Here is a 10686-nt window from a genome sequence, read left to right on the forward strand (position 1 = left end):
GGCGCACGCCACAACGCCCGGCATATATATATATATATATATATATATATATATATATATATAAACATATATATATATATATATATATATATATATATATATATATATATACAGTGGGGAGAACAAGTATTTGATACACTGTCGATTTTGCAGGTTTTCCCACTTACAAAGCACGTAGAGGTCTGTAATTTTTATCAGAGGTACACTTCAACTGTGAAAGACGGAATCGAAAACAAAAATCCTGAAAAATCACATTGTATGATTTTTAAATATTTAATTTGCATTTTATTGCATGAAATAAGTATTTGATCACCTCCCAACCAGTAAGAATTCCGGCTCTCACAGACCTATTAGTTTTGTCTTTAAGAAGCCCTCCCATTCTCGACTCATTACCTGTATTAACTGCACCTGTTTGAACTCGTTATCTGCATAAAAGACAGTTGTCCACACTCAATCAATCAGACTCCAACCTCTCCACAATGGGCAAGACGAGAGAGCTGTCTAAGGACATCAGGGACAAAATTGTAGACTTGCACAAGGCTGGGATGGGCTACAGGACAATAGGCAAGCAGCTTGGTGAGAAGGCAACAACTGTTGGTGCAATTATTAGAAAATGGAAGAAGTTCAAGATAACAGTCAATCTCCCTCGGTCTGGGGCTCCATGCAAGATCTCACCTCGTGGAGCCTCAATGTTCATGAGAAAGGTGAGGGATCAGCCCAGAACTACAAGGCAGGACCTGGTCAATGACCTGAAGAGAGCTGGGACCACAGTATCAAAGAAAACCATAGGTAACACACTACGCCGTCATGGATTAAAATCCTGCAGTGCATGCAAGGTCCCTCTGCTCAAGCCAGCACATGTCCAGGCCCGTCTGAAGTTTACCAATGACCATCTGGATGATCCAGAGGAGGAATAGGAGAAGGTCATGTGGTCTGATGAGACCAAAATAGAGCTTTTTGGTTTAAACTCCACTCGCCGTATTTGGAGGAAGAAGAAGGATGAGTGCAACCCCAAGAACACCATCCCAACCATGAAGCATGGAAGTGGAAACATCATTATTTGGGGATGCTTTTCTGCAAAGGGGACAGGATGACTGCACCGTATTGAGGGGAGGATGGATGGGGCCATGTCTCGCGAGATATTGGCCAACAACCTCCTTCCCTCAACAAGAGCATTGAAGATGGGGTGTGGCTGGGTCTTCCAGCATGACAACGACTCGAAACACACAGACAGGGTAACTAAGGAGTGGCTCCGTAAGAAGCACCTCAAGGTCCTGGAGCGGCCAAGCCAGTCTCCAGACCTGAACCCAATAGAAAATCTTTGGAGGGAGCTGAAAGTCTGTGTTGTCCAGCGACAGCCCCGAAACCTGAAGGATCTGGAAAAGATCTGTATGGAGGAGTGGGCCAAAATCCCTGCTGCAGTCTGTGTAAACCTGGTTAATAACTATAGGAAACGTCTGATCTCTGTAATTGCAAACAAAGGTTTCTGTACCAAATATTAAGTTCTGTTTTTCTGATGTATCAAATAGTTATTTCATGCAATAAAATGCAAATTAATTATTTAAAAATCATACAATGTGATTTTCAGGATTTTTCTTTTAGATTCCGTCATTCACAGTTGAAGTGTACCTATGATAAAAATTACAGACCTCTACGTTCTTTGTAAGTGGGGAAACCTGCAAAATCGGCAGTGTATCAAATACTTGTTCTCCCCACTGTATATATATATATATATATATATATATATATATATATATATATATATGTATATATATATATATATATATGTATATATATATATATATATATATATATATATGTATATATGTATATATATATATATATGTATATATATATATATATGTATATACATATATATATATATATATATATATATATATATATATATATATATATATATATATATATATATATATATATATATATACATATATACATATATATATATATACATATATACATATATACATATACATATATACATACATATATACATATACATATATACATATACATATATACATATATATATATATATATATATATATATATATATACATGTATATATATATATATTTGTATATAAATGTATTCAAGCACTTGTTATATTGACGGAATTTATATTGATAATTATGATCAATCGGTCACGTGGTCCAGGCACCATCTTTGAAAAACTGAAAAAAATTGCACCTCTCTATCTCCGAAACTGTTCCATGATATAAATTGAAACATGGCTCATCGTCAAGTACTCCCGATGCAGAGGAATGAGATTTATTAATGATGACGTCATAGGTGTCTTCATTATGACATCATAATTTGACAAATGTAACGCTTAATCCGATCAGTGTGAATTTTTTTTTATCTGCAATTGTTGAAACCGCCAACTGATCAATGCAAAACTTTAACTAATTGATCAACTTCCCAGCGGAAAAATAGTTTGATAAAAGTGACATCATCAGTCACTGGTGTGGCACCATTTTGGAACAAAGAAAAAAAACCTTGAAGAAAACACGAGTTGTCTTGTACCAAGTCCTTCTGAAGACTGCGCAGGGTGAGTATTCTATGAATACCATCTAGTTGATTATTTGTCACTGCATTGAAAGTATCATGTTGTGGAACCTTTTGAATGTCCTCTGTAATGTAGATCATCTGATATGTGCATAAATGTTGTTGTTCATCTTTCGGCTGCTCCCGTTAGGGGTCGCCACAGAGGATCATCCGTTATGATCCGCATACTGATTTGGCACAGGTTTTACGCCGGATGCCCTTCCTGACGCAACCCTGGTCGCCTCTTACGACACAGGGATCAGGATTTGGGTTTCGCCATGATTCCGGGCTGCTCTACACCCTGCCCAGTGCAGAGCCCCCGTCCTCAAGCGATCCTCCAACCCAAGCCTCCGAGTAGCCGGATTACAGGCGCAAGCCACTACGCCCGGTCCTGATATGTGCATAAATACAGACATGTAAATATAAATATGCAGAACAAAAACACATCCATAAACACATGGATACACACATTAGTATAAATAATAACATCAAGATACAGAAACACAGGAATGTAAATGTGAACCAGCAAGAAAAGAGACAGTGTACGTACTTGTTGCTGCTTCCTCACTTTTGTATCCACACATGCGGCAAAGACTTCTCATTATGTGACATAATTGTTCAAGACTCTCCTGAGTTACCTTTGAACATTTTATGTCGTCCTCCCAGAGCAGTTTCTAAGGTTAGAGGAGAAGATATGACACAACATGTTATACAAGACAATTTTTACCTCCACCAACAAAGGTCAAGGAGGTTATATTTTCACCCCTTTCTGTTTGTTTGTTTGTTTGTTTGTTTGTTTGTTTGTTTGTGTCTTCCTTGCAAAAGTGAAGATTTTTTAAGTATATTGATCAGTCGATTTTGTTATTCTGTCTATTTGTCTGTTTATCGTCTACACGTCACAATATGAAATCGATCTTCACAAAATTTTACCACATGGTAGAGTTTGACAGAAGCAAGAAGCCTATTGTTTTTGAGGTCAACATAGGCCAAAGGTCAACACAGGCCAAAGTTCAACACAGGTCAACAACTTCGGTGAGATTTTTTAAATCCTCAATTTTCATTCCATTGACTTGAAATTTTAAGAGGATTTGCACATCACTACGACGGCCGATTACCTTCACCCAAACTCATAACCAACACCTCTCCATTCCCCCGTCCATCACCACCAATATCCCCAATCATCACTGATCCTTTTCCCCAGCCACCACCACCACCACACTTCACCTCAACCACCTTCATCCAAAATGATTTAATTATTGAGATTTTCTTTCAAATAGTAAAAAATATTTAAAAAGCATGAGTTGTATTTGGAAAGCGTCACCCTTAATTTGATGTTTGTTCCAATTTTCTTGTCATCCCAGGAGCGTTCTTCATCCGTCACTCCAATTAATGATGTTTTTGAGTAAACAAACCTGAATGAAACAAAGACAGACACAAAGTTCATAAGTTGAAGGTGTATTTTGAAAGGGGTCACCATGTGCCTCTCCGCACTGTGTATTCACTAGCATACCAAAGAGAAGCACATCTTACACAGTTTGATTATTAAATTTGTTTATTATGATGACTTCACAATCAAAACCAATGACTACACCATCTGAGCTGAGCAGGATGAATGAGCAGGATCAGTGTCAGAAAAACGAGCCACATGTCCATACAGCTGCAGCTGACGCTCACGGACTATGCAGGAAACAAATCTCATCCGAGTCTCTCTCAGCAACCGCTTGTTGGACACAAAATCCGACCAGCGATAGCCAAGGATTCTCCGAAGAGACCTGGTACCAAAGGAATTAAGTCTCCGTCTCAGATCCTTGGTCAGAGTCCAAGTCTCGCATCCATAGAGCAAGACTGGAAGTACCAAGGCCCTGAAGACTCGGACTTTCGTCCTCCCACACAGGTACCGGCAGCGCCACACCCCATGATCCAGTGAATCCATGACTCCCCAGGCCCGACCCAGAAGTCTATTGACCTCTGACTCACAGCCAGCAGAGACATGAATATCACTGCCAAGGTAAGTGAATCTCTCCACGACCACAACATCCTCACCACAAACAGACACAGACAGGACATCAGCATCCAAGATGTCACCGAAAACCTGGATCTTAGTTTTGACCCAAGAAACCCGTAATCCCAGCGGATCCGACTCCTCATTCAGCACCACGAGGGCCCCCAAAAGGATATCTAAAGTCTCCACAAAGATGATTGCATCATCTGCAAAATCAAGGTCCGAGATCTTGACATTCCCAAACGATGCACCGCAGCTTGATCTCTCCGACATCCTCCCTAGAATCCAGTCCATACAAGTGCTGAAAAGTGTGGGGGCCAGTGCACACCCCTGACGAACTCCAGTAACAACTGGAGATAAGTCAGAGGTGGTACCACCACACTTCACAGCACTCTCAGTACCAGAGTAGAGTTCAGACATCAGATAGATCAGTTTGGTGGCACCCCACGAAGACCAAGAATCCTCCAGAGGACATCCCGATTCACTGAATCGAACGCTTTACAGAGATCAACATAGGCTGCAAGCAGCCCCTGCCGAAACTCTTGTCTGCGTTCGGTGAGGACACGAAGAGCAAGGATACGGTCAATCGTTGACCTCTTTGGTGTAAAGCCTGACTGCTCTGGACGCTGGTGCTCAAGCAAATGGTGGCGAACCCTATCAAGAATTATCCGAGCAAAGACCTTGCCCGGCACCGAGAGCAGCGTCACCCCTCGGTAGTTGTTGCAGTCTTGGCGATCACCCTTCCCTTTCCAGAGAGGAACAACAAGGCCCCTCTTCCAATCAGTTGGGATGATGCCTGTGTTTCAGGCAGAGCACAAAACTGCATGCAACGACACGAGCGCAGCATTTCCACCAGCCTTGAGAAGTTCAGCATGGATGCCACAGATCCCTGGAGCTTTGCCCCGTTTCAACTGGTTCAGCGCAGCCCGTGTTTCCACAAGCGAAGGTGGACCACAGTTGATTCGAGGGTCAGCAACAGGGATTGTAACACCCTTGACGTCCAACTCGACAGCTGGGCGATCAGCCTGGTACAACTGCTCAAAGTGACCGGCCCAGCGGGCCTTCACTTCAGACTCCTCTGTCAAGAGCCTACCACTCTCTGCTCTTACTGCAGTGCTCTGAGGGATGGGCTTGGATGAACGCAATGCAAGTATTCCCCCGTAAGCAGGACGAGAATCACCTGTCCACAGGTGATGCTCTATCCCCTCACAGATTCCTCGCACATAGGCCTCCTTGTCCACCCTCAGTGCACATACAGTTTTACGCCTCAGCTCCCTGAACAGCTCAGCTCTGCCATTCAGCCTCGCCCTGCGACTCTGGTCAATGGTATTCAGTGTCCCTTGAGAGAAAAAATTCTTCTTTGCCCTGCGGTGAGTTCCAAGACATCCACCGGCAACATCAAGGACGGTGGTCTTGAAGGCACTCCACAACTCTTCAGGACCCCGCAAAGCACCCAGACCCCCCAAGTGTCCACTCAGCCTGTTTGCAAACTCCTCAGCTACTCTCTCATCCCTGAGCTTGCCAACATCCAGCCTCGGCTGGGATGGTACCATTCTCCAGAATTTAAGGTGCAGCTTTACAGTTGCTACAACAAGCCTGTGGTCAGTATTGAGGAACTGAGCACTCCGGTAGACCCTACAGTTCTGAATCATCCTCCAACGACCGTCAATGAGGACATGGTCAATCTCCTTTGCCATACCGCCAGCGTTGGAATACCAAGTCCAGCGATGAGCTTGTGGGCGCTGAAACCATGAACCAGCCACCCTAAGTCCATGACTTCTTGCAAAGTCAAGGAACTTAGTGCTATTCTGGTTCATAGTTCCTGACCCATGGGGACCAACACACACCTCATAACCATCCCTATCAGTTCCAGTCGATGCATTGAAATCCCCCAAGACTAGAAGTGTATCTCGTCTGGGGCACTGATCAACCACAGACTCGAGCGTGGCGTAGAATGCATCCTTCACGGTGAGATCACTCACCTCAGTCGGAGCATAAACAGAGACCAGGGAAATGACACCTAAGGAGTGACGAATCCTTAATCTCATAATACGCTTGTTGACCGATGTTACCTCAATTATCAATGGGATCAGCTTATTGGACACAGCTACAGCAACTCCTTGGGTATGGTAACCATCAGAGCGACCAGACCAATAGTAGGTGCAACCACCCACCATTATCTCGCCACAATCCGGTCTCCGAACCTCAGAGAGAGCTGCAATCCTGATGTCCAAACGCTTGAGCTCAGATGATAACAGAGACAGGTGATTATCCTCTCTTAGGGATAGGACATTCCAGGCACCCACCCGAAGGGACCGCCTCAGGTTAACCCAAGGAGACCGCCGTCTGGTGGACGACACCTCAGCACCACTCCGACACACTTTCCCGCAATCTGACCCAGGGATGTTACCCCGTGGTTTCCCTCCTATCATCAAAGATTGGGGGTCCCGAAGGCTTTGCCCCAATCCCGTCATCCGGTGAGATGCCCTGCGAAGGGAAGCTGCGCAGGAGGTACTCCCACGGAGTGGGTTTTCAGATTTTTTTTGCGTTTTTGTGTTTTGCGGAATGAAGGGTTTTACGGTGGCCGGAGTGCAAATCCTGCCACCAACCTCCTAATAAAAAAGTAACCCAACTGCAGGAGGACGTCCGCAGACACAGTTGGGCACTAGATATGGATGGCCGTTGGCTCACAAGGAGCTCCTCCGGCTTTGACAGGTTTTGTTTTTAATCCTGCTGGGTGTCCATATCCAAACACCCTCCTCACCAGAAAACCTGGTGGGGGAGACGGTTTAGTCGCCGACAATCCGACCATGGAACAGGTTAGTGCAGGTTTACATGGTACCTGTAGCAGGTCACAGATCTAACCTGACCTGACTCGGTGTTGCATTGGAAAGAGCATCAGCTGAGTCTGGGAGTCCATGGTTCAAAACCCAGTTGAGTCATAGCTCTCCTCCTCTTCCCTTTATAAGGGGTGAGGTCTGATGAATCAAAGCATCTGTCCTGCCTTGACCACGATACTCCTCCACCTTCCTCTGTCCTCAGCCAACTTTGTCAACATAGCATCGTCCTTAAAAAATGGTGCGTGCTCATTCCTTGCTTGACGCTCAGCATTTGAAAAATGAGAGAGCATGGACAAACAACCATAGGTCGGCAAACATTCCACAGGCTTGATGGGCCAAATGACCTCCTCCAGCATGGAAGTTCCTCGAAAGTGAATTTATATTATGTTAATAAGAGTGCACAAATCTAGAGGAAGTAATGCAATAGACAGGGGTTCACACAATGTATTTTAAAGGGTTCTTCAATGAGTACCAGCACCTCTCAGCTTTATATGCATCTTTCTCCTCGATAAGCGTCAGCGCTCTCTTGGAATGTCCGTTCAAGACGAGACACTCGCAAACCGCTCATTCTTCGTTCTGGATGTCCGTGAATCTACTCTTCTTCCTTTTCACTCATGCATTCTCCTTAGATATATTTGTTTTTCAACCACACAAGTAATAATATTACAATATAACAAAAATTATATTGTTATAATTTGTCGACTTAATGTTGTACACTTAAGTTTTGAAATCACAGAATATCAATGATCAGAATTATCATGGAAGAATCTTACCTCAATGCTAGACTATCTTAGAAAACCTTCCATCAAAAAGCCTCTGTTGTGGTTGTTGTGCTTTTGAGCTTTCCTAACATCATTGAAGTACGAATTTGAATTTCGTGTTTTTCTTACTGCGCATTAGTACCTGTGTACCGGTTTTGTGAACCCGTGGTTGGAGAACCAAAAGGCAGTTTACTGGTACACAGTGGCCCTTTCAACTCATGATGTAGGATCAGTAACATTCAGAAGTTCATGCTCGCAGAGGGAATAGCCAGCTTAAAGTTCCCTTCCAAAAAATGGAAGATGAGTTAATGATTCGGGATCCTGCTGCACACCTCTAACTTTCTTGTATTATATTTCTGATGTGCCTTTCAATCCAAATTAAATTAGTTCCACTCATTAGTGCCTGAGATAGCAACATTCACTTTATCCATATCAAAAGAGAAACCAAATCACAACTTATCAAAACAACATCTTCAATTTCTCACCACCTCACCGAGCTCTGAAGTTCGTGCTTTGCCGAGCTGCACTGGTACGTAGAACATCGGCCGTCATCAAAGGTCGGGGCCAAAGATGCAAAAAGCGGTAGTTTGAGTTGATCATCTAGTGAAGGGATAAGGAGGTGTTGGATGGAAAATGGAGGCTTGATGAATGTGGAGGCAGACAAAAAGTAAGATGAAAGTAAAATGTAAAATGGAGGCAGTATCCTCTAAAATGGAGGCTCCTTCCTCAAAAACATGGTGGCACTTTGTCAAGTCTATCTCTCGAATATGCTCCCCCTCGATCCTTTCCCTCATTTCCAATGGCACTACATCTCACTACATCTCTCTATATCTATCTATCTCTCTCTCTCTCTCTCTCTCTCTCTCTCTCTCTCTCTCTCTCTCTCTCTCTCTCTCTCTCTCTCTCTCTCTCTCTCTCTCTCTCTCTCTCTCTCTCTCTCTCTCTCTCTCTCTCTCTCTCTCTCTCTCTCTCTCTCTCTCTCTCTCTCTCTCTCTCTCTCTCTCTCTCTCTCGCTCTCTCTCTCCACCCCTCCCAACTGCTCCTGGACTCTCGATTTTGCACCGAAGAAAGTGGAGACATTTCTTGCAACCCTCAACTCTAACTCCGGAACTGAACTGGACAGCATTGGCTGAAGATTCTGAAAAACATGCTCTGCTGCTCTCTCCCATTTCCACCCTGTCATTTACCCTGGTCATCTACGATCAGCTTGGACATCAACCAGCATCATAGCATGACATGAAAAGGTGCAAAAACCGATCACCTCAACTACAGACCAATTAGCTTAGTTCCAATAATCAGCAAGGTCATGGAATCATTCGTTGCAGTTGACATAAAATCATTCCCTTTCTCCACAGCCTCATCCCAGATCACCAATTCAGATGAGGATGAGGTCTCACTACCTTGACGTGCTGCTTCTCCTGTTCCAACAATGGATGGAGGCTCTCAATATCAGACGTGAGATCAGGGCCGTCTCTCTGGACATATGTCGAGCTTTCAATGCAGTTTGGCATACTGCCTTGCTCTCCAAACTGTCTGCCTATCGAATCCAACGCCAACTGCACGATTACATCAATGACTTCCTCCAATCCTGTAACCAACATGTGGCTCTCAAGGGAATCCTTTTTTTGCCTCTCCATGTCAAGGTTGGAATGCCTCAAGGCAGTGTTCGAGACCCCGTCCCATTCCTAATCCTCACTAATGATCTCTCTGTCTCTGGAAAATCCTCTTTATCGCTTTGATGATGACTCCACCCTCTGCCATGACATCCCTCATCCTTCTGACAGGCAGCAGCTACTTTCATCTCTTCAGACGTTAACAAAATCACAAAGTGGTCAAACACTTGGAAGAGGTCCTTTTAGTCTGAGAAATCCCACACACACTGTCTGTTTGTCTGTCTGTCTGTCTGTCTGTCTGTCTCTCTCTCTGAAAGGACCATACCACAAACCATCCCATCTACTTTCTCAACAACCCTCTAAAAGAAGTTCAGTCATTCAAACTCCTGGATCTTAGCAAACACTCAACTCCTGGGTCCTGGAGGATGATCCAGAACTGCAGGGCCGACTGGAGTGCTCAGTTCCTCAAAACCGACAACAGGCTTATTGTGGCGACTGAAGTTGCAGCGTAAATCCAGGAGAACAGTACCATCCCAGCCGAGGCTGGATGTTGGCAAGCTCAAGGATGAGTGGGTAGCTGAGGAGTTTGCAAACAGGCTGGGTGGGGATTTGGGGGGGTCTAGGTGCTTTGGGGAATCCTGAGAAGTTGTGGAGTGCCTTCTAGACCACCATCTTTGATAATGCTGGTGGATGTTTTGGAACTCACTGAAGGGCAAAGAAGAATTTTGTCTCTCAATGGAAACTGAATACCATTGACCAGAGTCGCAGGGCCAGACTTAATGGCCGAGCTGAGCTGTTCAGAGAGCTAAAGCGTAAAACTGTACATGCGCTTTGGATGGACAAGGAGGCCTGTGTGTGAGTAATCTGTGAGGGGATAGAGCAACACCTGTGGTCAAGTGATT

The sequence above is a fragment of the Eptatretus burgeri genome, chromosome 9 (assembly GCF_056783735.1).
Source record: "Eptatretus burgeri isolate ZD-2024b chromosome 9, Ebu_testis_v1, whole genome shotgun sequence".
Taxonomy (NCBI): Eukaryota; Metazoa; Chordata; class Myxini; order Myxiniformes; family Myxinidae; genus Eptatretus; species Eptatretus burgeri.